Genomic DNA, 6,802 nt, shown 5'->3' with positions numbered 1-6,802 from the left:
TCGAGATATAGCAATTGTACATTAGTTCTATACATCGTAAAGGGAGCCATCATTCCTATCCAATCTAGCTAGGAAGCAAAAATTGGTCCAAATCACACTAAAAAAGATATTTCTCTATGTTCTCCTAAAAGCATTCTAATAATAGAAAACTACCAAGCACTCTATCGTAACCACCCAACATCCTTGGCCTTAGCTGAAATTAGTTTAGAAAGATCAGACTATTTCTCACACGTAAAAAGTGTAAAAATGAAAAGGAACAAGTAGTGTCTAAAACCAAAACATTAAACTTAGACTGTGCTTAACATATCTGAAGCAGGCTATTTCTCACATATAAAAAGTGTCTAAAAATGAAATATTAACAAATGTCAAAGCAAGTAATACAAGGAGTAATTAATAAAGGGCACAATATCTTCTTGTTCTTGCTTGTGTTCTTTGATTTGCAGGTATGGATAAGCCTTCGTGGCGAGGTCAACTGGGTAGTGCACAATTGATAACCAAGAGATGACATGATGCTTCGTTTGCGGGCTCGGGTCTTGTTGATCTGAGGCTGGATCACTTATATCGTATTGCGGGCTCGGGTCTTGTTGATCTGAGGCTGGATCACTTATATCGTATTGTTGACCAATCGATAGTTATCCTCGTAATGGAAGATCGGGCTCCCTCTCCTCGAAATCGAGATGTTGTGGACCTCCCGCTTGGCTTGAATGCCCAGCCGTATTCTCCTCCTCCATACCTCTCTCCAAACATTTCTTATGCTTCTTTATTGTTTCTAATTATAATAATTTCATTAGGTAGCAATCTATTCTAAAAATTAATAAAAGTGCATAGTCACCTTATTGTGAGCTTGTCATGCCCCTTATCACCAGTGGTAGAAGTGACCGAATTCAACTCAAAGACCAGTCTCATCACCTTGATGCAATTAATTAATTGCAGGGTCACAAGTTCGGTATGATCAAGACTAATAGGCATTTTTGACGCCATCAAGAAAAGCAAGCAATATCCCTAAATACCTGGGAACACTGCATCGAAGTAAAATTCATCAAGATGAAAATTATATGGTAAGTAATGAAAAATCTCCATCAAAAGTTGATCAAATTATATACCACCCAGTAGTTATCACATATTTGATTCTTTCGAATGAATGTTTGCATTTTTAGATTTCTAATTCGAATGTTGCATATGAATTTGCATATTTTTATATAAATCTTAGGCATATTTGAATTCCCAACATTTGCACTCTCATAACTCACTTTATTTGGATTTGAATTTGAATACAACATGTGAGCAGAATTTTTTGAAGTCAATCACTTTTGTAACTTTGTAGCAAGGCAGCTGGTAGGTGGGCCCTCACGTCGGCTGTATGCGCCCCGCGCTGTCCAAAGTTGGTTTAGCTAAGTTGGAGGCCCTTTGATCCATGAGAGGCTTAGGTGGCGACTTCTTATTGGTTGGAGTTTGTGTTTCATTGCCTCCTTGGGTATGTTTTCTCCCTCCTTAATTTCACCTGCACGTACCCCAATACTTGTGGAAATCAATAGAATTAAGCCCTGTTACTAAGGTTGGTGTCTCATCTTTTATGTTATCTATGCAGATTTTAACATTCAAAATTGGTAGTCAACTACCATTAACAAGTACCGGATCCAATTCCCACATGTATATGTACATGGATGGAAGGTTCCGGAGACCTTTAGTGTGGGTTGGTGTTACAAGTACAAAAATATACACTAGTAGTGATTGGTGTTACCACCCGGTCTTGAAGCCTATACCTACTTGTAGTACTTATTGGTAACACCACCGGGACTAATTTGTAGCCATTAGTACCAGTTAGTTATCTCATGGCACTAAAGGATCCTTCACATGCTAATTCGAAAAGGAAACTATCACTCCTCTAGTCAGATCCCTCCGTGTAGGTGAGATGGTAAGAACGATACACACGCAACCAGTCTTCTCCCATATTAAAATATATTTTCTATTTTTTTAATATCTTACGCATTAGGAGAGGTGGTGTTACCAAACACCAACCGGTAATGGCACTTTTTAGTTTTTAGCACTGGTCATGCAGCCTAGAGCCATGCCAACATAAATCGGGGTCCAGTACAAAATTCTAGAATGGTGCCTACTAGACTAGCGTAATAGAACAGTCAAATATTGAATATAGTTTAATGCATTATTGGATGACCCCAATCAAGTATCTGATTATTTGAGAACACTTGTGATCTTGTGATATTGACAATAAATCTATCCATAACTCCTTTCTAAGGTTGAGTTGAATCATCCATTCTTTATTTTCTTACGCTTTTGGCTGATGAAATCATATTTTCTAGATTGATTTGAAGAAGACATGGCTTCAATCAATCTTCATATATAGCACAAACGACTAAAAGAACAAAAAATAAAATTAAACTAATAAGAATTCTCAAAGGATACAAGTAGAACAGTACAGAGTTGAAGAAAAAAATACCTATTTACCTTGACTCCTTGAGCTGCTCTCTCTTTAGCCTAATTGGCAATTGCTTTCAGACATGCTGTTGCTAAATGCTTTAATGCAAATGTCACCTACCCCGGTGGCCGGTGCCGCCGCCCAGCCATCGTGGCGCGATCGTCACCTGCCGGCTGCCGCCTGCCTTCTGTTGTCTGCCCGGTGTCTGTAGGGAAACGGGTAGGCTACGCTAGCATCACTACCGCATATACCCAAGATACTTGCGAGTAGAAGATCATAGATCGTTACCACTAGACGCGCAGCGCAGCGGAAGAAGTCGCGCGTCGATGTAGAGGAAGTAGTCGATCACGTCCCACGAACCGAGCTCCTCGTCCTTGATCCCAGCAGCCGATCAGCACAGCAGTCGCAGTAGCGCCTCCACGGAGTCCACACGTACGGGGATGAAACGCCGGGCGTCGGTGTGCTAGCACCACACGCATGGCATGGGCGGCGGCCGAGAGAGGGGGGCGGCGGATAGGGAGGTGGCGGGGCTCACAGGTTGCGTTGCCCCCCTTTAGCCCCTCCCTCGTATATAGGGCGTACTAATGGGCTTCTATCTCATAGGCCCATTAGTAACCCTAATCCCTCTTGGATCAATATCCTCTTGGGCCTTTAAACCGAATTGTGATGATGGGCTCTTGGGCATATCACCAACAATCTCCCACTTGCACTAGAGACAATCATACAGGCAAGCTTTCCAACATTTCAAACCCCTTAAGTGTGTGACCCGTTAGGTTCAGGTGTAGGTGATCGTGATCGAAAATCATTTCCAAATCACAAGTCAATAGCGGCACCTAGCAGGGCATAGTGACTCACAAATACACATAAAGATCATATCGGCTGAACCTTAGATATACTCATACACCGATCCCTTTGCCACACGATACCAGTCAAGCTCAAGGCGAGATGCGTGCCACCTTTGTGATAGCTGGACCATTCTCTCGATCTAATAGTGGATTCTATTCATAACTAACCTTTAGTCATCATGATTAACTCTTTAATCACTTTGTCATGGCCATGCACTTTCAAATCCAACTATCTCGAGGGGCCCAGAGATATCTCTCCCGTTATCTAGGAGGGGCAAATTCCATCTTGATCCGCTCACATCCCATTCCATGTTTCATGACACACCTGTAAGCTACTTTTGTAACTACCCAGTCACGGAGTAGCGTTTAGCAGCCCCAAGATGCACCACTACACACAGTGAGAAATAATGGCGATCTCAGGTCTAAGGATCCAGTAGGTATAACACTCAAGAACAACTGATGGCACATACAAAATAACAATCCCAACATTGTCTTGGAGTGGGTCAATCCAACACCATGTTCACCAACATGTGTCCACATCATTAATCCGATATCTCCATATCCATGATCCGTGAAATATGATCATCAATTAATGTATGTGCTAGTCTCAACGTCGTTGTTGTCCCACATAACGACATAAACTAGGGATAATTTAGAATCATATCATTGCCAACAAAGAGTTTCACGAACAAGTCACATACTTGATAATCAATGTAAAATAATCATCCATGGAACAAATAACAATTATTCATCATTACATAAACATACTCATGACAAAAAATATCTCCCATGCACACTAGAATTACTGATGTAAGTATCTAATACCCATAGATCTCATGTGCGCCTCATGCTTTGGTTGTGGGAGAGGCTTCGTCAACGGATCAGCAACGTTTGAATCCGTGTGCACCTTGCAAACCTTCACATCACCTCTCTCAACAAAGTTACGGATGAGGTGATACTTCCGCAGTATATGCCTGGACTTCTTAGTTGTTCTAGGCTGCTTTGCTAATGCAACGGCACTACTATTATCACAATAGAGGTCCACTGGACTTGACGCACTAGGAACAACACCCAAGTCAGAAACAAACTTTCTGATCCAAACAGCTTCTTTTGCAGCTTCGGAAGCTGCAATATACTCGGCCTCTGTCGTTGAATCAGCCACCGTATCTTGCTTGGAACTCTTCCAGCTCACTGCCCCACCATTGAGGCAGAAAACAAAACCGGATTGCGATTTGGAGTCATCTTTGTCTGTTTGAAAACTAGCATCGGTGTAACCCTTTATAAGGAGCTCATCTTCGCCTCCAAATATTAGGAACATATCCTTAGTTCTTCTAAAGTACTTAAGGATACTCTTTACAATTGTCTAGTGAGCTTCACCGAAATCTGACTGATACCTGCTCGTAACACTTAGAGCAAAGGAAACATCTGGGCGTGTGCAAAGCATAGCATACATGATTGACCTTATGACTGAAGCATAAGGAATCGTACTCATCCTCTTTTGCTCATCAGGTGTCGTAGCACACTGACTCTTGCTTAGAGTAATGCCATGTGACATTGGCAAGAAACCTTTCTTGGAATCTTGCATATTGAACCGATTCAATATCTTATCAATGTACGTGTCTTGGCTTAATCCAAATAGCCTTTTTGATCTATCTCTATAGATCCTAATACCCAGAATGTAAGCCGCCTCTCCTAAATCCTTCATCGAAAAACTCTTTTTCAATGAGGTTTTAATGGCTTCAAGCATTGGAATATCATTTCCGATCAGTAATATGTCATCCACATATAGGACCAAAAACACAAGTGCGCTCCCACTAGCATTTTTGTAAACACAAGGCTCATCTTCATTCTTGATGAAGCCAAACCCTTTGACTACTTCATCAAAACGAATATTCCAACTCCGAGATGCTTGCTTTAATCCATAGATGGACCTCTGAAGCTTACATATTTTCCCAGCATTTTTAGGATCGACAAAACCTTCAGGCTGTGTCATATACACATCCTCACTTAGATGTCCATTAAGGAAAGCGGTTTTGACATCCATTTGTCATATCTCATAGTCATAATATGCGGCAATTGCTAGGAGAATCCGAACAGACTTTAGCATTGCGACGGGCGAAAAGGTTTCCTCATAGTCAACACCTTGAATTTGTCGGAAACCTTTCGCCACCAATCGTGCCTTATAGATGTGAACATTTCCATCCATGTCTAATTTTTTCTTAAAAATCAACTTACAGTCGACAGGTCTTACACTGTCAATTTGATCGACCAAGTTCCAAACTTGATTATCATGCATGGATTTTAACTCGGATTCCATGGCTTCAAGCCATTTGTCGGAGTCGGGTCCCAACATTGCTTCTTTGTAGGTCAAGGGCTCATCATTTTCCATCAATAATACGTGGCGCTCCTCCTTAATAAGAAGGTTGAGCTTGTCAGTAGCGCGACGTGCCCTTATAGACCTTCGTGGGGCTGGTGCCTCAACTACGGGTTGTGCAACATCTTGCACATCCCGTGGATCTTCAGTGGGTGCTGAAACAGTTTCGGGTGTTTACTGAATTTCTTCAAGTTGCACCTTGCTCCCACAAAATCCTTTTGAGAGAAACTCCTTTTCTAAGAAAACACCATTGTGAGCGACAAATACTTTGCCTTCCGCCTTATTGTAAAAATAATATCCTTTGGTTTCCCTAGGATACCCCACAAAGAAGCATTTGTTTGACTTTGGAGTGAGCTTATCTGACATCAAACGTTTTACATAAGCCTCACATCCCCAAACTTTGAGAAAAGATAATCCGGGACGTTTCCCAGTCCATATCTCATATAGTGTCTTCTCAATAGACTTACTTGGAACCCTATTCAGTGTGAACGCAGCAGTTTCAAGAGTAAAACCCCAAAATGATAATGGAAGATCAGTTTGGCTCATCATGGACCTAACCATGTCCAACAAGATTCGGTTCCTCCGTTCGGATACCCCATTCCATTGAGGCGTTCCAGGCGGAGTTAGCTGCAGAATAATTCCATATTGCTTCAAATGATCACCAAATTCAAGGCTCAAATATTCTCCTCCACGATCAGATCGCAGAAATTTAATTGTCTTGCCTAATTGATTTTGTACTTCATTCTGAAATTCTTTGAACTTTTCAAACGATTCAGACTTGTGCCTCATTAAGTAGATATAGTCATATCTACTAAAGTCATCAGTGAAAGTAATGAAGTACTGAAAACACCTCTGCTATTGAGCTCATTGGTCCACATACATCGGTATGTACAAGTCCCAACAAGTCACTCGCCCTCTCACTATGACCAGTGAAAGGTGCTTCGGTCATCTTTCCAAGCAAACAAGACTCACATGTGTCAAATGATTCAAAATCAAATGAGCTTAACAATCCATCTTTATGGAGTTGTTCAATGTGTTTTTCATTTATATGACCTAAGCGACAATGCCAAATAAAAGTGGGATTCAAATCATTTGGTCTAAGCCTCTTAGTATTAATGTTACAGACAGATTTATCCTCAAGATCAA

The sequence above is a fragment of the Panicum virgatum genome, chromosome 9K (genome assembly GCF_016808335.1).
Source record: "Panicum virgatum strain AP13 chromosome 9K, P.virgatum_v5, whole genome shotgun sequence".
Taxonomy (NCBI): Eukaryota; Viridiplantae; Streptophyta; class Magnoliopsida; order Poales; family Poaceae; genus Panicum; species Panicum virgatum.
Note: the sequence above shows the minus strand (reverse complement) of the source record.